Genomic DNA, 25307 nt, shown 5'->3' on the forward strand with positions numbered 1-25307 from the left:
TTATTTTTCCCAAAGATCACTGGGAAAACTTAGCGCTATGAAAGATTTTTATTATCAGAAAGATAAAGTCTGAGGACATAGTGAAACAATGGGAATTTGCATTCAAAGAGGAAAATATGTATAAAAGAGCGAAGGCTGTGTGTAAGGGTAGGCATTTTTAAGATCTAACAAGTGTGAAAAGCCTTCAGCATCTATGCCTCAAGCTGCTGTTTTCAAAGTTAAGAAAACTCTTTGAATTTGACTGGTTCAGTGTATTGTGTGTCATCATGCCTGAGTCTTTTAAAATCTAAGTGCCTTACTGATGCCTTAATGAAAGTGTAACTGGGACTCAGCTTAAGTAGGTGATTTAGAAGTTATAATAGTAATTTGTAGATGTATGTATGTGTTTAAAATCATTTCTCTTATTAATAAATGTCAAATCTAGTTTTGTAAAAACCTATAAGACTTGGTGGTCTTATTACTACTGAATTCAAGACACACATCTTGAAATTTATACAAGTTGTGGCAGTTGTTTCAAGTTTCCCTTTGGGATTTGAAAACTCAGCATTTACCATTGGCTGTGCCATAACATGTTGAAGATGGTCATTGACTGGTATTTGTCTGACATGAATGTTACTAACCACTTATCAGCTCAAGCCTGAATGTCGTCCAGGTCTTGCTGCATACAGACACGGACTCCTTCAGGACCTGAGGAATTGTGAACAGTACTGAACACTGTGCAAGTATCAGTGAACGTCTTCACTTCTGACCTTATGTTGGAGAGAAGGTTATTGATAAAGCAGCTGAAGGTGGTTGGTCCTAGGACACTACTCTGAGGAACTCCTGCAGGTTTATCCTGGGAGATGATTGAACTCTAACAATTACAACCATCTTTGCGCTAAGTATGACTCCAACCTGTGGACTGTTTTCCCCTGATACTCATTTACTTAAATTTTGCTATGGCTCCTTGATGTAACAATCAGATAAATGCAACCTTGATATTAAGGTCAGTCTCTCTCACCTCACCTGTGGAATTCAGCTATTTTGTCCATGCTTGGACCAAGACTGTAATGAGATGTGGAGCTGAATATCCCTGGTGAAACCCAAACTGAGCCATCAGTGAGCAGGTTATTGCTGACTAAGTGCCATTTGATAGCACCGATGACATCTTCCATCACTTTGCCGATGATGGAAGGTAGGCTAATGGTGCAGTAATTGGCCAGATTGGATTTGTCCTGCTTTTTTGTGAATAGCAGATACTGGGCAATTTTCCACATTGTCTGATGGATGGCAGTGTTGTAGCTTTACTGGAACAGCTTGGCTAAGGGTGTGTGGCTGGTTCTGCAGCACAAGCCTTCAGTACTACAGCCAGGATTTTGTAAGGACCCATCGTCTTTGTATTATCCAGTGCCTTCAGCCATCTCATGATATCGTGGAGGAAATCAAATTGGCTGAAGACTGGCATCTGGAGCGACGAGGTGGGTGGATTCCAAAATTGCATGGGAAACCTGGAATTATGTTCAGCACGTCTGTCAGTGGCATTTTAATACAGTGACCTTATTATCATTTTGCTTCCCAATTTCCTGTTTAATTAGTAGAGCGTAATGAAAATCTCAACTCTAGTATTTAAAGAGACAGTGCAAAAATGCAACTTGGAGATTTTGGAGTTCAAGAGAAGAAAGGAAGAAGTTGAGGAATGGAAATGAGACTTGCAAAGGTTGGGGCCTATTTCAATGATGCGTCCCTGAGTGTGCTGCAGGGGGCTATGGACAGCCAGAGGCAGATACTATTCCCAACAATGGGAGGAAGAAACCTGCAGTGGAGACCAAAAATGAAGGTTGGAAGTTGCCAAGGAAGCTGCCAGCAGGGGCATTGTGCAGGTCCTGGATGCAGGGCAGGAAGACTCTAATGATCTAGCCTGGTCAGGAAAAGGTGAGTACAGCTGCGCAATCACCTGTATCCTGCTGTGCATGCTAGAGGAACCATTGCTTGTTTGTCACCTGCAAGGTACATTTCTGATTGCTGCGCAAGTCCATGGCCTAGAGGGAATGTTGTTTGCAGGTGCATCCATCCCTCTCTAACTATGCACTTCCTCACATCCTATTCATTCACCACTGACAGTTAGCATTATCATGTCTGTCTCTGATACTCACCCTCACCAAATGTTCCCTATCTGCTGACTGAATATATGCTATTATATTCACTCATAGATCTGTTCTTTCTTCCTTGCAGAAGACAACACAGAATACCAGGTAGAGACAGAGATTTGGAGTTGGCCTTTCAACTATCCAGCAACTCAAAGGAGGAGGTGCTGGAGATCAGAGGAGTCTTGGTGTGTCTGGCCTTCGGAGCTGTGAAGGCATCTCTTCAGCTGTTGGATGAAGAGCATTTGGTGAGGGCGAGATAGGGATCTCTCAGCTACCTGGTGATATAATTTAATATCTGGCAGCCACATGTTTTACAGCATTCAGTCAAGTTGACTTGATATCCAAATGAGAAATTGCAACTCTTAATTTGCCAGTACTCATTCATACCTTTTATCTCCCACAGGGTCTGTATGTGTGCAGCAGAATTGATGGAGGTCATGGAAGGTGATTCCTCAAGGAAATCAACTGTTCTGAGGCTGCACCATCACACAACCTATGCACACATGTACACCATCTTAGATACTCACACTTGGTGGGGTCAGTAAGAGATGTAGTTGGGTTTTCACCTGGTAACTTAGACTTCACAAGTAGGTAAGAGCAGATGGTGGTGGGTCAGCAGTAGAGATCCTGTGTGGGAGGGCACAATCCTCTCCAAGCTCTGTTCAGGTAGATATAGATGTTGTATTACAGAGTTGTCGATGAAAAGGATAATTAATGAGCAGCAGCAGAGAAAGTGTGATGCATTGACAGGCTTTTGAAGCAGACTGTCCATGATTGCAGAGAAGTTGGAGGAATCTGCTTTAAGCATGAGTGAGTTGATGTTGCATGGCACTCTGATGATGTCTTCTTCCATGAATATATGGGCCAATGGCATTGGATGTCAAATATGGCAATCACGTGTTCATGTAGATCTAGAGTAAGGGCTTGTGTTCTCCAAATGCCATCTTAGAACAGGATGACAAATACCTTAAGCCCAGCCTTGCAGCACCCCACTGACCTCCACTGAAGGGCTGTCCAACACAATGATAGTGGTGAGGTGAGGCTGGACCAAAGAAGGAATGATGGTGAAGGGTGACATGGAAAAGGTTGCTCCACTTGAATTGTTCCCACATCTCAACACCACCACCAAACCCCCACCAACCCCCTCCCCGCCCCACCCCCCATCCCAGTCGGTGCTCAACATGCTGCCTCATGTTCCAATAGGTAGACTTGTAGCAGTCTTTGGTGGGGTCCTCTCCAAAACCCGAGGATGTCGACCAAGAGCATCTCAACAGCCAGAGCAGGGATCTCAGCAGCCTGCCTCTTCCCTGATGAAGGCACATGGGTTGTACCGCATAGCATTGTCAGGAAAAGAAAGGTTAAAGATTTGGAGCTGCACAAGGGTATGCACATGTTAAGTTTCTGTTCTTTTCTTGAAGCGCATAAATATTATTTCCCACCATTTTCCTGGCTTACCTATTTGTGATTACTGGTTGTCAGGTGGCCTTTTATTTGTTTTTTTAAAATTCATTCATGGGATGTGGGCATCACTGGTTAGGTCAGCATTCATTGCCCATCCCTAACTGCCCTTGTTCAGAGGGCATTTTTAAGAATCAACCACATTGCTGTGGGTCTGCAGTCACATGTAGGCCAGACCAGTAAGGATGGCAGATTTCCTTCCCTAAAGGGCATTAGTAAATCAGATGGGTTTTTACAACAATCAACAATAGTTTCATGGTCACATTAAATTTTTAATTCCAGATTTTTATTGAATTTAAACCTCACCATCTGCCAGGGTGGGATTTGAAATTGCGTCCCCAGAGCATTACCCTGGGTCTCTGGAATACCAGTCCAGTGACAATACCACTATGCCCCACTTCCCCATTACTTTATTTAACGATGAATTAAATGACTAATGGGAGGATGTGTAAAGAAATGGTTGGTTGTAAGCAGGACTGCTTTGTGTTAGTGGCATTGGTGGGTGGGGGAATGCTGGCTGAACCAGTGGTTGTGAGATGGGTCCACTGGTGGAACTTAAGTGAATCTCACAATAATCTGGGTATCCCTGACATCCTGGCAGCAATGTGCATAATTGGTGGTGCATTTCCCTCATTGCCTTCCTCCTCCTTCAAATTCTCCAGAGAATCTGTGCTCCTGCAGGTCCAAACCTCGTTGCTTTGTTACATTGTGCAGACTGCTGCCCAATACATCATCAGGGCATGCTCCTTGGTGCATATTGGATGGTGCCTCCTGATCTGCCCAGGCACCTAGAGCACATCTTCAGCATAGACATAGAAACATAGAAACTAGGAGCAGGAGTAGGCCATTCAGTGCTTCGAGCCTGCTCCGCCATTCATCGTGATCTTGGCTGATCATCCAACTCATTACCCTGATCCCGCTTTCTCCCCATATCCTTTGATCCCTTTCGCCCCAAGAGCTATTTCTAACTCCTTCTTGAAAACATACAATGTTTTTGTCTCAACTGCTTTCTGTGGTAACGAAATCCACAGGTTCACCACTCTCTGGGTGAAGAAATTTCTCCTCATCTCAGTCCTAAATGGTCTACCCCATATCCTCCGACTGTGACCCCTGGTTCTGGACTCCCCCACCATTGGAAACATCCTTCCTGCATCTACCCTGTCTAGTCCTGTTAGAATTTTATAGGTTTCTATGAGATCCCCCCTCATTCTTCTGAACTCCAGCGAATATAATCCTAATTGACTCAATCTCTCCTCATATGTCAGTCCCGCCATCTCAGGAATCAGTCGGGTAAACCTTTGATTCATTCCCTCTATAGCAAGTACATCCTTCCTCAGATAAGGAGACCAAAACTGCACACAATATTCCAGGTGTGGTCTCACCAAGGCCTTGTACAATTGCAGCAAGACATCCCTGTTCCTGTACTTGAATCCTCTGGCTATGAAGGCCAACATACCATTTGCCTTCTTTACCGCCTGCTGCACCTGCATGCTTACCTTCAGCGACTGGTGTACAAGGACACCCAGGTCTCGTTGCACATTCCCCTCTCTCAATTTATAGCATACAGATAATAATCTGCCTTACTGTTTTTGCTACCAAAATGGATAACCTCACATTTATCCACACTATACTGCATCTGCCATGCATTTGCCCACTCACTCAGCTTGTCCAAATCACACTGAAGGATCTCTGCATCCTCCTCACAGCTCACCCTCCCACCCAGCTTTGTGCCAATGGCTTGTTCAGTGACACATCTGTTGGTAATACGGCATTGATTGTGGCACTCTTGGGCACCATTTATCAGGTTTTTGAGGTGTTACCTGCCACGTTAAGTGAGCATCGCTTGTCTCTGAGCAGCCAAACAGAAACTCTGCATCCAGGTGCAAAGACCTCTGGGAGGGTGGACAGTTGTACAATAAAAGCATCATGACAGCTGCCTGGGGATCTTGCACACACCTGCATAAAGATATTTTTGTGATCGCTCACCAGCTGGGGTGGAAGCCCTTGTGGTTAACAAATATTCCTCGGTGATCTGGGTGCCCTGATTATCACATGTGTGATGTTGATGGTACCCTGCACCTGTGAAAAGACAGCTAGATATGCAAACCTGAGTACCCGCTCATTCTGACTGGCATCATCGTAGGCAACGTTAACATAATTGGCAGCCATCAGTCTTATGCACTTGTTGGTTGATGACTGGGAGTTCGTACAAATGTTTCTAGCCATGCCCTGAAAGGATCCAGAGACAAAAAAGGTTAAGGGCAGTGATGGCATTGACAGCCACTGATAAAGCATGGCTACTAGGTCCAGCTGGAAGCAGGTCTTCTTCCATCAGGTTGCAAATGTTTGCAAACTCCTGATGCAACAACCTGAGCCTTCTGAGAAATTGCTGCTGAGGAAGCTGTTCCTTTGTCTTTCGTCGGCAGTCCTTCAATTCAAGGATGATGTCTACCCAGAGTTTCAAGTTTCTGCCATGAGTCTTCAGGTGACTGTACAGGCCAATTCTTCACCTGCAGACTCCAGGACTCAAGATATGAGGCAGCTTGATAGACAAGTTGTCGCCATTCTAAACAATTGGTAACAAGTTCCTCCCAATTGACAATTCCTGTCAATGCTGCCATGCTTCAAGGAGAGCTTCAGAGTGCCTTTGAAGCATTTTCTTTGTCCTTCCCTGGAACATTGGCCATTTGAGAGTTGAGAAAGCAGGACCTGGTGAGGGAGACAGTTTTCAGCTGTCTGGACACAGTGCTCAGTTCATTGAAGTTGATTTTGCTGGAATGCTTGTGGACCTGGCTTCTCGAAGGACATTAGTGTTTGTTCAGCATTCCTCCCATTGAATCTGAAGGAGGCAGTGGAGGTATTGCTGATGGAATTTCTCTAGTGCTCTTATGTGTTGTTGACACACGATCCAGGTCTCACGGCAGCACTGGAGTGTGGTGACAAAGCTGCTCTGTACACCAGGACTTTTGTTGGCTTGCAGAGGTCTTTGTTGTCAAACACTCATTGCTGTAGTTTGTAGAAGGATGAGTTGGCACAGTTGATTCAGTGTTGGACCTCCTCATCAGTGGTGGCCTTTTGAGAAAACATGGCTGCTAAGGTATGGAAAGTGCTCAACATATTACAGAGTCCTTATCTTTAGGCCCTGTGTAATGGGTAAGGGCTCCTGTGAACTGCACCTCTCTCCTGCCCACCTCTCCTGTACAGCTAAAGGTCTATGACCAGTTGTGGCTGATCACCTTGATCCTCATCTGAGGTCCAATCCAAGGCAGCATAAACAGTATCCATCCTGAGTCGATGGATCAAACCTCCCAAGCACAGAAAGTACACTCTCAGCAAAAGTACTGTGAGCAACCTTTCTCCTTGCAGGCTAAGAAAGCAGCAGAGAGTAATAAATATGTCATGCCATATTTTCCTGAGATTTATTGACCCCCTCCCCCCTTGCCTCTCAATTTCCACTGTTGTTGCCTTGTTTTTACCGGTGAGTTTCAGGAAGCCTATGAAACCCACACATTACATTGAAAAATCTGTCAATGTCGCACCAATTGAGTGATTAACATATGCTAATTGTCAGCCCACCTCTCCTGAGGGGTTTTCCTAACTTGCTGGGTTGGAGCGGGCTTCCCGATGTACTGTCAATTTTACCAGCTTTAAATCCCATTCTCTCCCAAATCCATGTGCTTCTCTTTGTTAAAACTCCGTCCATTGAGACTGTGGAATGAAGGCTGGTGGAGAAATGGGGGCTGGGGAGAAATGAAGACTGGGGAATTGGGGATTGTGCAGAAATGGAGACTGAAGTTTATGGTTCAGGGAAGAGATAGAAACTGGGAAATGGGGGCTTGGGATAGGAGGGACACTAGGGAATGGGGGCTCTGGGGAAGATGGAGACTGAAGAGTAAGGATTTGTGGCGAAATGGAGACCTGCACAGCGAGAGTTGGAGACTACAGAACAAGGGTCGAAATATGTTTTCTCGAGGGCTCTTTTTAAGGGGAAAAACTGCTTAACTTAATTTTGTTGATTTTGGGGGGCTACTCTTTGGTTTTTGGGGCTCCTTTTTCATTTTCATTAACCAATGTGATTCCATCTTAACATACACACACACATCCACAAACACACCCACACACATACAGACACCTTTATGCATTACCCTTCTCCCTCCCCCAGTTTGGCCTGTTTGTTGTTGCTCATGTTATTTTCATTTCATTGTAAGCTGCTGATGGCTCTCGCTCTCTCTCTGGCTCTCTAGTTTGTTACTAGGCCCTTGTAGGTTACAGAAGATGAAATTAGCATCAGTCATCAATCAAAGTGCCGTTTCCCCCGTGAGAATGAGAGTGGAGAGAGCGTATTCTTCACAATGTTAAATATGTATGTGTTTGTGTGCAGGGTTTTCTCTCACTCTTATCAGGAACACCAGGAAAATACTGATCTGCAAATATGTCAGGATGTGGGGTATTCTGAACCGCTAGCTACAAGTCTTTTAGACAGACCTATGCTCTCATTTTCTCTCTGTCCATCTGGTTTTGATGTTCCCATTTTGAAATTTAAAAAGTCTTTGCCCCCAGCATCAAACAGATGCCTGCGACCAAAGCTGTGCAGCCCTGTCACATCCAGTCATGAGTGATGGTGGGCAATTAAACAACTAAATGGAGGAGGAGATTCCACAAATATCCCCTCAATGATGGGGATATTTGCAACTATCTCCAGCCCGAAGTGTAGAGCGAATGTTTCATCCCAGCCTCCTCCAGAGGTCCCCAGTATCACAGATGCCAGTCTTCAGCCAATTCAATTTACTCCACGTGATATCAAGAAACGGCTGAAAGCACTGGATACTGCAAAGGCTATGGGCCCTGACAACATCCCAGCAATAGTACTGAAAAATTGTGCTCCAGAACTAGCCGCGCCCCTCACCAAGCTGTTCCAGTACAGCTACAACACTGACATCTACCCGGATATGTGGAAAATTGCCCAGGTACGTTCTGTCGGTAAAACACAGTACAAATCCAAACCAGTCAATAACTGTCCCATCAGTAAGCTCTTGATTATCAGCCAAATGATGGAAGGTGTCACCAGTAGTGCTATCAAGCAACACATACACTGCAATAACCGCTCACGGATGCTTATTATGACCTCATTACAGCCTTGGATCAATAATGGATAAAAGTGCTGAACTCAAGAGGTGACTGACCTTGATATCAAGGCTGAATTTGGCCAAGTGTGGCATCAAGGATTCCTAGCCAAATTGTAGTCAATGGGAATCAGGGGAAAATCTCTCCGCTAGTAGAGTCATACCTAGCACAAAGGAAGACGGTTGTGGTTGTAAAGGCCAATCATCTCAGTCCCAGGATATTGTTACTGGAGTTTCTCAGGGTAGTGTCCTAGGCTTAACCTTCTTTAGCTGCCCCATCAATGACCTTCCCTCCATCATAAGTTCAGAAGTTGGGATGTTCGCTGATGATTGCACAGTGTTCAATACCATTTGCAACTCCTCAGATACTGAAGCAGTTGTGTCCATAAGCAGCAAGACCTGGATAATATTCAGGCTTGGGCTGATAAGTGGCAAGTAGCATTCACACCACAAAAGTGCCAGGCAATGACTATCTCCAACGACAGAGAATTTAACCCTATCCCTTTGATGTACAATGACATTAGCGAACCTGAATACCCCGCCATCAATATCCTGGGGGTAACTTAACTGAAACTACAGCTACAAGAGCAAGTCAGGGGCTGGGAATTCTGGGGCAAGTAACTTGCCTCCTGACTCCCCAAAGCCTGTTCTCCATCTGCAAGGCACAAGTCAGGAGTGTGATGGAATACTCTCCACTTCCCTGGATAAGTGTGGTTCTAACAACACTCAAGAAGCTCAACACAATCCAGGGAAAACCAGTCCTCTTGATTGGCCACTCCATCCACTACATTGAACATTCACTCCCTCCACCAAGCACATTTGCAGGTGTGCGTATCATATCCAAGATGCACTGCAGCAAATCACCTAGGTTCCTTTGACAGTGCCTTTCAAACCCACGACCCCAATACCTCGAAGGACAAAGGCAGCAGAGGCCTAGGAACACTAGACCTGCTAGTTCCCCTTCCAGCCCTACAATCTATCGCCATTCCTTCACTGTCACTGGGTCAAAATCACAGAACTCCTTTCCTTACAGCACTTTAGGTGTGCATACACCAAATGGACGACAGTGGTTCGTGAAGATGGCTTACAACCACCTTGTCCAGGGCAGTAAGTGATGGACAACAAATGCTGGCCCTACCAGCGACGCCAACATCCCATGAAAGAATTTTTAAAAGTCATGTGATCAAACTTCAGGAATACCTCCAACCCGAATTTGCAACCCTATCTTGACTCCCAATATCCACTTTGTCAATAAGGACCAACTTCTTAATAAAATTAGGTTTTGAAACTGCCTGCAGTCAAGAAGACTGCAAATTGAAAGTTTGCATCAGAAGTAACCATATTTACCTTGATTAATGACTACCACTAGATAAGTAAATAGCCCCAAGAACACAAATGTGTTTCAATAAATAAACTCATTCATGGCAAAACCAGAGTTAAAATATCGATCTTTTGCACAGAGCTTTTACCAGCATCATTTTTCTCGGTTGTAGAACTCTTTCTAAGTATGCATTTAAAAATTGAATCCTGATGAGATTGTTGGATCAGCAGCTTGAATGAATTATGCACAGACCGTGTGAGGGAGCTGAATTAGTATTTGAGTTACAGTAGTTAATACAGGATGTTTAGACTACACATTAATTCAGCTCCCTCACACTATCTGTCTGGCTTAGTAACCCTCTCTAAACAAATTTCAGGGATGGTCAGTGCTTGTCATTAAATAATTATATAAGTGAGAAAAAAATTCTTCAATTTTAAAAGAAATTCTGATACCAATGCAATTGCATGCATTATAATTACTTCACAGGACAAAAAATGTTGCTCCCCTTAAAATTATTGGATGTATTTCTGTTACACAAGGAATGCAATGGACATATGCTGGTACAATAGTACAAAAAAATTATCTGCTACTATTCAGCATTCAGCTTTAATGTATTATAACTGGCTTTTCAAAATTTGAAAGCCTAATTTCAGATTGAAAGAAACGATCTAAAGTCAATGATACCAATAATCTGTACTTTCCCTGGCAGAAGCTGAACAAGTGGGGGCTGGAAAACCGAGAGTTTGGGAATATTTAGGCGCCCTGCCCACTATGCATCTCACTAAATCTGTGACTTGTCCAGAATGTGTGAGAGCTAATTTTGTGCAGATCAGTAGCTACATGGGAGACATGTAAAATTATTTCCTTCCTCATTCCTACAGTATTCTCATTTTAAATGGGCAATAGATGCCAGTCAGGTTCTTGCTTGTCATGAAGGGATCCTTTAAAGCTGCACCCCTATTATTTTTTGCTATCATTCAATTTTAAGCTATGGAGACTGCCTTTGGGGCTCTTCTTGCTGGATTTCATTAAGCAAATGAAAGGGATAAAAATTGAGAAGACATTGATATATAGCCCTGTGCTCAGTGAAGAAAATGGATATTTTTTTACCAACTTTTGAGATCTAATGTAATCTCCTGAGTTATTGTTTAAATAGACAACTGACTTTAACATGGGGTTGAATTTGGTTTTTTTTCTGGATGAATGGACCATATTTGGGGTGTGAACCTGATCGACATAGCAGCAGGACTGATGGTACAATTACAATCCAATTAAGAGGATGCCTCTGGGATCGCTGTCCAATTAGGGATAGTGGACAGACTGAGGGCACAGGAGGCTAATTCAGCACAGATGATCGCAAGGGCGTTAACAGCATTCAATGCATCTCCAGTGAGACTACTGCTGTGGGGAATGAGATGAGAGTGGGCAGGACAAAATGAAGGCGCAAAATGGCTGGAGGAAAAAGCAGTCACATCTCCATCACCAGCCCTATCTGTGACATCAGTCTCCAGTAGGTAATCATGCAGTTGCAAGCCTCAGCTTCCGGATGACCACAGGCTTGCCCATTTGCACCTTTAATGCACAGATTGCATTATAATCTTCATGGTGTTCCATTCTCCTGCTGTGCACGCGCCTCATAAAAATGTAGGAAATAGGAGCAGAATTAGGCCATTCATTCCCAAGAGCCCACTCCTCCACTTAATAAGATCATAACAGATGTTGTCTTGGCCTCAACTCCACTTTCTGCCCGTGCCCTAAAACCTTTGACTCCCTTTGATCAAAGAAGTGTCTAATACAGCCTTGAAGATATTCAATAATGCAGCCTCCACAGTTTTATGAGAAAGAGAATTGCAAAGACCAATGAGCCTCTGAGAGAAGAAATTTCTCCTCATCTCAGTCTTAAATGAGAGGCCCCTTATTTTGAAACTATGCCCCCTGATTCTAGATTCCCCCACGAGGGGAAACATCCTTTCAGCATCTACCCAGTTAAGGCCCCTCTGAATCTTAAATGTTTCAATAAGATCAAGTCTCATTCTTCTATACTCCAATGAACATAGGCCCAACCTGCTCAACCCTTCCTCATAAGACAACCCCTTTTTCCCAAAAATCAACCTAGTGAATCCTCTTTAAACTGCCTCCAATGCAAGCATATCCTTCCTTAGAAGAAGACCAAACTGTGCACAGTACTCTAGCTGTGGTCTGACCAATGCCCTGTGCAGTTGCAGTAAGACTTCCCTACTTTTAGCCCCCATCCCCCTTGCAATAAATGCCAACATTCTATTTGCCTTCCTAATTCCAGCTGTACTTACATGCTAACTCTTTGTGTTTCATGTATGAAAACTCCCAGATCCCTGTCTGCTGCAGCATTCTGTAGTCTCTTTCCAATTAAATAATATTTTGCTTTACTATTCTTCCCACAAAAGTGGGTAACCTCACATTTTCCCACATTATAATCCATCTACCAATTTGTTGCGCACTCACCACTTATCTTTATCCCTTTGCAGACTCTTGTGGCCTCCACATAACTTGCTTTCCCACCTATCTTTGTATCATCAGCAAATGTAGCTATAATACACTCTGTCTCTTCATTCAAGTCTATAATATAGATTGGAAATAGTTGAGTCTCCAGCACTGATTGTTGTGACAGCCCACTAGTTACGCTTTGCCAACCTGAAAATGACCCATTTATCCTGGCTCTTTGTTTTCTATTAGTATGCCAGTCCTCTATCCATGCTAATATATCACCCTCAACACCATGAGCTCTTATCTTGTGTAGAATATTTTATGTGGCACGTTATTGAATGGCTTTTTGGAAATCCAAATTCACAACGTCTGTTGTTTCCTCTTTATTCACTGTGCTTATTATATCCTCAAAGAATTCCATTTGTCAAACATGATTTCCCTTTCGTCAAACCATGTTGATTCTGCTTGATTGTATTATAATTTGAAACTGAATGTGAAATTCTATCTTATTATGATAACTCTTCCCTAGAGGATCCTTTACTATGAATGGAGTCGTCCGTGCCAGTGGCTTGTTTTAGGACTCCACAGGTAATATTGCAAGCCTCAACCCACAAGTACATTCATGAGGTCACAGACACAATCTTTGCAAAGGCTCACAATTTTGTGCATTTCACCCAGACCAGGAAAGCCAGGTTGCAAGACCGCTGGGGTTTGCCCAGATCTCAGGTTTCCCACAGGTGCAGGGTGCCATCGACTGCACTCACATGGCGCTCAGATCTTTGTCGCAACAAGCGGTCAACTATGTCTCCCGCAAGGGCTTCCACTCACTGAGTGTTCAGCTGGTGTGCAACAACCACAAACACATCCTGCAGGTATGTGCATGGTTCCCAGGGAGTGTCCACAACTCCTACATTCTCAGTAGGTCCCAGATCCCTGACGTCTTTCATGGTCCACAGAGGCTGCAGGGTTCGCTTTTCAGGGACAAGGGCTACCTGCAGAGGACATGGCTGATGACACCTGTGTGGTTGTCTCAGAGTGCAGAAGAAAGAAGGTACAATGAGGCTCATGCTACAACTTGCACCTTGGTGGACAGTTGAAATAAGGCTCCAGTGCTTGGACTGGTCTGGTGGAGTCCTGCAATACAGTCCACAGAGGATGTCATGCATCGTCATCACCTGCTGCGCTCTTCACAACCTGGCGCTGCAATGGGGAGAAGAGCTGGCTGAGGAGGAGATGGAGGAGCTGGAGGTCTCCTCCGATGAGGAGAACGTTAACGGGGATGAGGGTGAGGAGGTCCTTGAACCCGAGGATGCGGGCGATATGGCTATCATACTGGCCAGATACGCTCAGGAGGCCCTCATATCTGCTAGATTCATGGAGGAGGATGACGACATGCAGTGAGGAGGCGCCATAGATCCTTACATTGCATCTGTGAATGCTTAACCCCAGTGTGGCCGATGGCCACGCACATATCCTCTGTGATAAGGCTCCTGTCATGGAGATGCAGCAGAGGCCCCAGTAGTCACTAGATTCCAGGAGGATGATGACGAAATGCAGTAAAGACGCTCCATAGATCTTCACATTGCCTCTGTGAACGTCTGACTCCTGTCTGGCTGAGGGTAGCTCACTCACGCTCTGTGATCAGGGTCATATCATGGAGATGCAGCCATGAAACTTTAAATTCACCTGATCCATTGTCAGCCTACAGCACCTGACACCTTCAGGAGCACAGCATCACCAGTCACAGATGCTGAAGAGATGGGGGGGCCAGCCCCACCTCAAAGGTGCTGAGAGAACACAGAGAGAATGATGGAACTCTGATAAGGTATCACTAACGTGTCCAGTGAGTGTGAAGCCAGACCATTACTTGGTCTGAAGGTTACACGTTGCACAGGGAAGAGGCCCTGGACTGAGACACCTCCCTTTATCTTGTGCAGGAACCAAAGTTTCACATCTGAGTGACACAAACACTGCTCATCATAACAAGGAGCCACAGGCAAGGAGACATTCTTGGGAGTTTATTTACAATAGTGAATATTATGTACAAGTGATTAACACCCGTGCTCAGGCTGTGCAACTCTGTCTTCTTAACCTTCTAACCCTGCCGCTATGTCTTGGTGATCCCCGACATCCATAGCGGAAGTGGGGTGGCAGCCTGCTGACTGCGACACCCTGTCTGTGATGACCTTGGCAGGTGTCCTGTGGAAGGCCGAGGCCTGGAGGGCCCTGGCCTGCTGTGTTGGCAGTGGCATCCTCCTTGACCTGTGGAGCTGGAGCTGCTGGGGTCACAGGAACAGGGGATTCGGAAGGGCTGGACATTCCCAGAGTTACCTGGGTGGATGGCCCTGGGATGTGCACCTGCTGATCCTCCTCCCAGTGGGTGCCCAAGGGCCCCTGGCTGACCCCCTGAGGAGAAGGGGAAGATGAAGTGAGATCAAGTTGTCCCGCACCCCTCTCTCATTGGAGGCCAACTATGGCATCAGCAATGGAGTTCAGCCCACGCAGCACTGCAGAAATGATGTCCTGGACCAAGGTCTCCATGGTGGCCGCCATCCTACCAGTGTTGACCTCAGTGCGTTGGCATGCCGGCACTATCACCTCAGAATGAAGGCAGATGGACTCTTCCCTTGTGCTTTGCAATCTGAGGAGTGCAGCGGACATCCCTTCCTGATGTTCCCGGGCTTACCTTTGCAGCTCCAGCAACTGAGGTATGACTGAGTCCAGAGACTCCTCATATGAATCAGACTCAGCAGATTTCTGGCCTCCAGCCTCCAGCAGTGCTGGAAACCTGGGAAGTCCCTGCCGCCCCTTGCTGTAGATCAGACAGTGCGATGTGCTCACCGGATTGTGATCCCAAGGCTTCTCTAGAACTAGGTCCCACCGAGATGTGTATATCTGTGCTGGTGGAGGGTGTTGGTGAGCACTGTGATGTGTCTTCAATTGAGGTTTCAGCAGATTCCTCTTATGAGGTGTCTTCGGGGCTTGAGTCGAGGACCTGCGTCGTGGACTCCCTCGGCTGTTTCCCAGATATGCCCGCGTAATCAAGGAGAGATGATTAGTGCATGGCAGCGACCTGTGATACAGGACACATCACTCACAGCATGGTTGTCTGATGGATGTTGTACTGCTGGATCCTTACTTGGTAGAACACCGCCGACCTCACCATCAGCAGGAACAGTCCAGACCTTCACCAGCCAGCTGAATGGCTCTGTTTTCAAAGTCTGTTAGTATGTTGATGTCAGGCTTTCCTCCACCAGTCTACGACCTCTCCCTCTTGTGTGCCAGCTTGTCCTGCATGAATACAGATAGAGAGAGTGTAAGCAAGACACCTGCCAAGGCCAGATGATAAGGATGCCTGGCATATGTGGGTGGTGAGTGGTCCCATGGACAGGATGAGGGCAATGAAGGTGTGTATGAGAGACTGAATGGTAATGTCCCTTGAACTGTCAGTAGGTGAGATCCCTATGAATGTGTGATAGGTTTGTGAGTGAGTCAGTGGAGAGTGATGAAAAGAGTGACTTACTCTGGCAGAACAGAGGAGATCATTCATCCTCTTTTGGCACTGGATGGCTGTCCTCTTTTGCAGGGTGTTGGCACTGACCACTGCTGCCACCACCTCCCATGCTGGATTGATGATCTTGCTTGCTGACTTTTGCCCAGAGTGGGTGTAGAGGATATCACAGCACCCAAAAGATGTTCCAGGAACACGTCACTGATTCAGGCGACTGCAGTCTTCTTGCCTTTCGGGGCCATGTCTTCTGTGCAGCAGTCCTGGGCTAGAAGCACTGAGGGGTGTGCACCCAGCTACACTTTAAATATGGTGAGGAAGCAGTGAGGTGACGGCGTGATGGACGATTGAGAACTCGCCTGCCATCAAAATGGCTCGTTTCCCAGGAATGCATGATTAATGAGGCAGTAGTGTGATGATATAGTGTGAAAAGCCACCATTGTGGTCGGCAGTAAAAGATAAACATTCCTTTTCCCGCCCGCTACCACACAGTGCAAAGCTGAAATGATCCTACCCACTGTGATCATTAATTAATCCTGTCTCATTACACATTTATCAGGTCTAAAATAGTCTGTTCCCTGGTTGGTTCCACACAGACCCGATATAGGCTACCAACTTGTCCTCAAGACTACCTTTGCCAATTTGACTTGCCATTTTATAGGAAGATTAAATTTTCCCATAATTATGCAGTACTTTTCTCACAAACCACTATTATTTCTTAATTTTTACTCTGTCCTATGGTGTAGCCACTGTCAGGGGGCTTATAGACTTCTGCCACATGTGACTTTTTCCCCATGCTAATTCTTTCCTCCACCCAAACTGATTCTACATCTTCATCTTCTGACCCAAGATCATTTCTCACTCTGAAATAACAGATCTACCCCACCACCTTTTTCTTTCTTCCTATCCTTCAGAAATGTCAAATACCTCTGAATATTCAGTTCCAACCTTGATCACCTTGCAACCATATCTCTGTTAAGGCCATCATATCATTCCCATTTATTTTTGTTTGTTTCATAAATTCATCTATCTTATTAAGAATTCTGCATGCATGCAGATAAAGAGCCTTTGATTTTTTTTTTACCATTTTCCCTACTGTGAGCAAATTTGCTGGTGCAGCCTAATGTTTTTACGTTCTGTCCCTTCCTGTCACACTCTGGTTATCATTACCCGTATCGCTATCTTGCACTAATGCCTTGTTCTTTCTCTTTAACTTTCTAAATTTCCCCTCACTTGTACCCTCCCTCCCTCTATTTACTTTAAAGTCCTATCCACAGCCCCAGTTATTAGATTTGCCAAGACACTGATCCCAGCACAGTCCAAGAGAAGCGTATTGCAACAAGCTCCCACTTTCCCTAGTACTGGTACCAGTATCGCATGAATTGAAACCCATTTCTCCCACACAATCTTTGAGCCATGCATTCAGCTCTCTGATCCGATTGACCCTATACCAATTTGCTTGTGGTTCAGGTAGTAATTCAGGAATTATTATCTTTGTAGTTCTGCTTTTTAATTTAGCCCCTAGCTGCTCATACTCCCTCTGCAGAGCTTCCTTCTTAGTCCTACCTATGCTGTTAGTATTTATGTGGACTACGACAAGTGAATCCTTCCCCTCCCATTCCAAGTTCCTCTCCAGCCTTGAGGAGATTTCATTAACACCGGCACCGGTCAAGTAGCACCACCTTCGAGACTCATATTCTTGAGGGATAGATACTGTTCCCTGCCTCCTAATTGAACTGTCCTCTACTACTACTACTATTACATCACTCCTCTAGTTTGAATGGTCCCCTGTACCATGGTGCTGTAGTCAGTTTTCTCATTTTCCCTGCAGCCCCTGTCTTTCACCCTCACAGGCTGCATGAACTTCATACCTGGTGGGTAATTGCAAGGGCTGAGGCCTCATCCTGTGCTGCATTTTGGGTCCCCATATCCCCGTGACTCGTAGTCATGCCCTCCTCTCCCTGACCATGTGTTACTAAAGTATTTAACCTAAAGGGTGTGACTGCCTCCTGAAATAAAACATCTAGGTAACTTTCCCACTCCCTGATGCAATACAGTGCCGAAGGTCGGACTCTAGCTCATCAACTCTGAATCAAAGCCCCTGGTAGCTGTAGATCACAGTGGTGTCCAGCAGCTCACACATCCCACATGCTACAGCTGCAACACATCACAGGCCCTGCCACTTCTATTGCATTTTATTTAACCATTCAGGCTTTCAGGTTTTGGAATATCATTCAATTGGCTATTTATATTTTAGTTATATGCTTGAAGTCTTTACTGTATTTTAACCCTAATTAAACTTACTTCAATTTTATTATTTATTTTTATTCTTATTTGTTCATGGGATATGGGCATCGCTTGCTATGCTGGAATTTATTGCCAATCCTGAATTGCCCTTGAGAAGGTGGTAGTGAGCTGCTTTCTTCAACTGCTGCAGTCCACGTGGTGTAGGTACATCCACAGCTGTTAGGAAGGGAGTTGCAGTGACAGTGAAGGAACAGCGATATAGTTCCAAGTCAGAATGGTGTGTGACTTGGAGGGGAACTTGCACCTAGTGGACTTCCCATGCATCTGTTGCCCTTGTCCTCCTAGGTATTAGAGGTCGTTGGCTTGGAAGGTGCTGTCTAAGGAGCCTTGGCGAGTTGTTGCAGTGCATCTTGTGGATGGTACACTGTGTGTCGGTGGAGGGAGTGAATGTTTAAGGTGGCGGATGGGGTGCCAATCAAGTGGGCTGCTTTGTCCTGGATGGTGCCAAGCTTTTTGAGTGTTGTTGGAGCTATACTCACCCAGGCAACTGGACAATATTCCATCATACTCCTGATGGTGGATAGGCATTGGAGAGTCAGGAGGTGAGTTACTCTCCACAGAATTCCTAGCCTCTGACCTGCTCTCATAGCCACTCTATTTGTATGGCTAGTCCAGCTCAATTTCTGGTCAATGATAACACCCAGGATATTGATAGTGGGAGATTCAGTGATGGTAATTCCTTTGAATATCATGGGGAGATGGTTAGATTCTCTCTTGTTGAAGATGGTCATTGCATGACACTTGTGTGGTGTGAATGTTACTTGTCACTCAAGTCAGCTTGTCAGCTCAAGCCTGAATATTGTCCAGGTCTTGCTGCATATGGACATGGACTGCTTTAGTATCTGAGGAGTTGCAAATTGTGCTGAGCATTGTGCAATCATCAGTGAACATCCCACGTCTGACCTTACGATGTAGAGAAAGTCACTGTACTGGAGGGAAAGTCATTGATGCAACTAAAGATGGTTGGGCCTAGGACACTACCCTGAGGAACTCCTGCAGCAATGCCCTAGGAATGAGATAATTGACTTCCAACAACCACAGCCACAGATGCTGTCAGACCTGCTGAGTTCTTCAGCATTTTCTGTTTTGATTTCAGATTTCCAGCATTGCAATATTTTGCTTTTAACTACACCATCTTCCCTTGTGCTATGTATGACCACAACCAGTGGATAGTTTTCCCGATTCCCATTGACTTCAGTTTTGCTAGGGTCCCTTAACGCCACACTTGTCAAATGTTGCCTTTAGGTCAGGGGCAGTCACTCTCGTGTGAGTCGTTTCCTCCTGACCAGATCGATGGCTCAAGGGACCACCATCGTGACCATTGCCTGTAGGAGCTGAGGTGCGGTATCGCACACTCCTGCAGAAACAGCAGGACAGTGGTATTGCTGGGATGTTGTCAGGGCCTATATCCTTTTCAGCATCCAGTGCCTTCAGCCATTTCTTGATATCACGGGGAGTGAATCAAATTGGCTGAAGATTGACATCTGTGATGCTGGGAACCTCAGGAGGAGGTTGAGGTGGATCATCCACTCAGCACTCCAAGCTGAAGATAGTTGCAAATGCTTCAATTTTGTCCTTTGCACTGATGTGCTGGGCTGCTCCATCATTGAAGATGTGGATATTTGTGGAGCCTCTTTCTCCTGATAATTGTTCAATTCTCCACCGCCGTTGACGACTGGATATGGCAAGAGCTTAGATCTGATCCCTTGGTTGTGGAATCACTTAGCTCTGTATATCGCATGCTGCTTTTGTTGTTTGGCATGCAAGTTGTCCTGTGTTGTAGCTTTACCAGGTTGACACCTAATTTTCAGGCATGTCTGGTGCTGCTCCTGGCATGCCCTCCTGTACTTTTGATTGAACCAAAGTTGATCCCTCAGCTTGATGGTAATGGTAGAGTGGTGGATATGCCAGGCCACGAGGTTACAGATTGTGGTCGAATACAATTCTGCTGCTGCTGATTTTTTTTTGAAAAATATACTTTATTCATAAAATATCTGGAAGAACATTACAAAACATTTCTAAATCGCCATCACAAAAAGTACAATCAGATTCAACTTTTACACATGGATCACGAGGTGCTTCAATACAATCAATGAATATTACAATCATTTCAATATGGTCATTACAGACAATCAGACAGTGCAATGATATTGGAGTTATCAACATACATCATGTTGCACTCTGAGGTGCTTCAATACAATCATAATACAATTAGTATTCAATGCATACATTCATTGTGAGCTGTACAGCCTGAGGGGCTCTGAACAATTCCCAGCCCCTCGGTGCACTATGGCAGAAAGGTCTTAGACAGCGACCTTTCCCCATTGCGCCTTTGCAGCGGCTGCCCCAAGCTTTAGTGCGTCCCTCAGCACTTAGTCCTGGACCTTGGAATGTGCAACACTTGGTCGGGGACAACTCTTTGCAGTGGAAGCCCAACAAGTTTTGGGCAGACCAGAGTGTCTTTCACTGAGTTGATGATCCTCCAGCTGCAGTTGATGTTTGTCTCGGTGTGTGTCCCTGGGAACAGCCCGTAGAGCACAGAGTCCTGTGTCACAGAACTGCTCAGGATGAACCTCGACAGAAACCACTGCACCTCTCTCCAGACCTTCTTTGCAAAGGCACATTCCACAAGGAGGTGAACAACGGTCTCGTCCCCACCACAGCCACCTCGAGGGCAACATGCAGAGGTTGTGAGACTCCTGGCGTGTTGGAAGGATCTGACAGGGAGGGCCTTTCTCACCACCAGCCAAGTTACATCTTGGTGCTTGTTGGAAAGTTCTGGCGATGAGGCATTCTGCCAAATGACTTTGACAGTCTGCTCGGGGAACCATCCGACAGGATCCACCATCTCCTTTTCCCGCAGGGCCTCTAAGACGTTACGTGCCGACCACTGCCTGATGGACTTGTGGTCAAAGGTGTTTGTCTGTATAAATTTTTCCACAAAGGACAGATGGTACGGCACGGTCCAACTACTTGGAGTGTTCCACGGCAGCGTGGCCAGACCCATCCTTCGTAACACAGGGGACAGGTAGAACCTCAGCACGTAGTGACACTTAGTGTATGCGTACCGAGAGTCTACGCATAGCTTGATGCAGACGTCCTGTACTCCTAGAAAGGAGAATTCATCATCTCCCCTGCAACCAGAGAGCTCTGTGAGATGCTCTTTGCCACACAGGAGCTGGATTCTTCCATGATCCTTGACAGGGACAAGAGACTTTCTGGCAAGAATTTCAATGTGCATGCTCATCAGTATTCTAGTGTTGTTGCCTCAACAAAGTCCTCATTTGAATCCCTTCTCACAGAATTCACCTGAGACCTTGCCCTCCATGGGGTTAACACCGAAACTCCTTCTGGCCCAGCTTCAGCCCACTCATACTGAGTGACTCACCACATGGAGATCCTGACTCTCCTACCCGCTCAGGTACCTGAACTGGTGGCTGCAAGTGTCAGATCGAATGACGGTGTTTCTTTATCAGTGGTGTGGTGTTGATCTTGTCCTTCCACCTGAAGCTGCTGTTGCTGGGCAGGAGGCAGTTCTTGGTATCTCAAAACAGAAAATCAGAAGTGGAGGTTTGGAGGTGAGGGATGAGAGTGGCGATAGAAAGCAAGAGGTCCATGGTCACACCCTCTTGCTCTCCTTGTTAAACAACTGGATGAGGATGAGGTGAAATTTGAGAAAGGGCACAAGTCAGGAACACACTGTCATTTTGATGTGCTGGATACAACAGCCCCATGATGATCAGTGTGATCTTCTTCAGTGGTCTTAGATAATGTGGATATGCATGTCCTGCTCGGGTTCTGCTCTACTCCCTGTGGTTATGGATCACCTTGGTCTGTAAGGGAGGAAGAATATCAGTGAGTGTATTTGTACTTTGTTTGGGAGATTTACCAGCAAAGCTGAATAGCTAAGGGTATGTGGAGGCTGTGACAGGTGGTTGTGAGGCTGCCATTATTGGTGGTTGTGCGAGGGTGATGTGGAGAATCTGTATGTTAAGCCTGAGTTCTGACTGCTATGAAGTGCTGATTGATGAGTGATAGGGATGTAATACATTGACCAGTTTGAGTAGTTGATGCATTCACTGACTTTGACCACCCACGTGAAGTCATTGTTCAGTGATCTTGCAGCACTGCTTCCAAGTCCTCAGAGCAAGACGCCAGGAAATGACCTCTTTGGCCATCTGCTCCCATTCTGTTTGGAGGATGTTTCTTGAGGGCCAATGGCCCCCTGTGGAAGCTTTCTCCTCCTGTCGACCTCCTGAACTAAGTTCTTCAGCGTCACATTTGAAAAACTGGGAGCCTTCTTTCTTCCCTCTTGCTCCATTTGGTTCCTTACCCTTACAGATGCTTGCACTACAAGCAGGAAGCAGTAGCTTCTGTGCATTGATTGCAATCTTCCTTTAAGAGGGCAGGGCTAAATGAAACACATGCTAGCCACACACGCTGCTGTGATCCCTGTGAGCATTCAGTCAGTCAGCAGCAGGGGTCACACTGGGCTGAATGCCACAATCATTAAAATGAGCACAAAGTTTGTCTTCTGCCTGGCTGAATGGGACCAAGATCGAGCACGTGTCCCCCTTAATCATGATCCACTAGTCCAAAATGGGAGGAACCCAATATTTAGCCCCTTTACTCTTATACTATTTACATATTTAGTGAGGGGGAGAGTGCATTATACTCATATTTATGGCAATTATTTTTGCAGGTTTTAGGAGAAGTTCAATAAACGACGCAAACATTTATATTGTTGGGAAAAAAGTAGGGAACATTTTTGCTTTAACATACACATACACTAAAATGCTGTACATTTTCTGGGCATTTTAGAGCATTCATTACAGCTTAACTGGTGAGGCTGTAAATGTAGCTGAGCAGCAGAGATTCACAGTTCATCAAAATTGGCAGCACAATTAGATAAAACTATAAAAAAGCAAACTGAATCATGTTTTTGGGTGTGGGGCATGGAATATAAATGTAAAGAAGTAATGATTGATGAACTTGTGCATGACCTTAGTAGTCAGCTATGGCTCAGTTGGTAACACTCTTGCATCTGTGTCAGAAGATTGTGTGTAGACCTCCCATTTTAGAGACTTGAGCGCAAAAATCTAGGTTGACCCTCAGTGCGGTACAGAGGGGGTGCTGCACTATTGGAGATTTCATCTTTTGGATGAGTTTTAAACTGAGGCTTCTTCTGCTCCCTCAGGTGGACATAAAAGATCTCATGGCACTATTTTGAAGAAGAGCATGGGAGTTATCTTCCAGCACCCGCAGTATTTTGCAGTTATCCTCAATGTCCTGGCCAATATTTACCCCTCATAAATAAAACAGATTATCTGTTCATTAACACACTTTTGTTTGTGTGAGCTTGAAGTGTGTAAATTGGATGCTGTTTCCTGCATTACAACAGTGACTACAAAAGTACTTAATTGGCTGTAAAACACTTTGGGATGCCCTGAAGTTGTGAAAGGTGCTATGTAAATTCAAATATTTCTTTTGTTCACAATTGGAATACTGGGGTGATTCCAAAATCCTATGCTTCTAGCAGGTAACCTCAATTAAAGGCATCACAAGAAAAGATTTGGGGCAAGAATGTTGTTGTATCTGCAGTTGCGCTTCCTGCTCCCCTCCAGGAGTTTAGGGAATCACTTCTATTGTGGATAGTTTAGGGTACCCCATTATAGGAAGGCTATAAAAGCATTAAAAAAGGTGCAGTACAAATTCATTAGAATGTCACTAGTCATTTGGAGGTTACAGACATGAGTGAGATTATGAAGTCAGAGGTGAAAAATTGGGACTTTTTCAGCAGAACTGAGAAAGTAAAAATATGATCTGAAAAATATGATAGTGTAGATTGCTTGCACTCAATGAGACAGTGATGAGAAGACACAAATTTGTTGTAATAACAAAAATAATTGAAGGGGAGATTAAAATGTGATTTTTAAATGTTAAAAAGGCTGAAAAGTGCTTTTTCTTTGAATTAACCCACAAGATATATTGTATCCACTTTAACCATCAGAACAAGCAGATGGCTTCTTATCCAATAGTGTACTGGAGTGTCACCCCAGATTATATCCTCCAGCCCTGTTGTGTGCTTCAACTCTGCAACTTTAGTTTAGGTTTGATTTATCAATTCCACGGTTAAGTGCAACATGAGCTGATATTTTATCATCACAATTATGAGCCCTGATTTTAACTTGAAGTGAGCATCATGGGCAGGAACTGAGGGAAGCAGTAAACTGTCCTTACCTTTGTCAGCGTGAGGCCTGGCAATTTTAGCATCCAGGAACCATCTATATGCCCATGGTCAGTTACCCATCTGAATGAGAAGTTGCAGTTGGCCAGTGGGTGCAAGCGTTAGTTGGTAGGTGACCACTGATGTGGACCAAATGAATGGTCCCTAGTGCTCAAGTCAGTCACTGAGAGGAACTTCTCCTGGTACCACAAGGAGAACACAAACAAGTTTCAAAAAGCTTAATCTGCCTGGACCTTTTCTCGTCCCAACTCTCCTATGTGCTAGCTTCACTTGGTCAGAAAGCCATAACAGTTCCTCTGCACGGGCCTCCGGTTAAAGTAGCAGTCAGGCCCCCATGCTGTCATTGGAGGCTAGTTTATATATTTAAAGAAGGACCTCTCCAGTTTCCAAGAGCTGACCTTCCTGCCTGCTCAGAAGAGCAGGTTAGAATAGTTATCTATGGGAAAGGAGAAGGACGATGGCAGGTACAACTCCTGGGTGATCTTAACTTTTCTGTCACCCAGTTTCTGTTCAGATTAAAATCTGCCCTAATATTTCATGGCTCTGAATAAAAAGATGACCCATTTATCAAAAATGCTGTATTTTCACTGATTAGTCCAATAGTTTTGAAAAAGTAGAACATATAATCATCTATTTAAGCATTTGCTCAGAATTTTGATGACAGATTTATGAATGAAAATCTTCTGCTTTAGCTGATTTGTACTACTTATATGAGGGTCTTCCCTCAGTAAAGTTTACAATAATTCTTAAAACC

The 25307-nt window shown here is 45.0% G+C and overlaps 1 protein-coding gene across 1 annotated transcript in view; it reads left to right on the top strand.

Annotated features, from left to right (window-relative positions):
- The window catches only part of kcnq1.2 (potassium voltage-gated channel, KQT-like subfamily, member 1.2), an 877535-nt gene that overhangs the window by 237353 nt on the left and 614875 nt on the right, over positions 1 to 25307 (top strand). The gene's annotated exons all lie outside the window — the stretch shown is intronic.

Source organism: Cetorhinus maximus, chromosome 22 (assembly GCF_964194155.1).
Source record: "Cetorhinus maximus chromosome 22, sCetMax3.hap1.1, whole genome shotgun sequence".
Classification (NCBI taxonomy): Eukaryota; Metazoa; Chordata; class Chondrichthyes; order Lamniformes; family Cetorhinidae; genus Cetorhinus; species Cetorhinus maximus.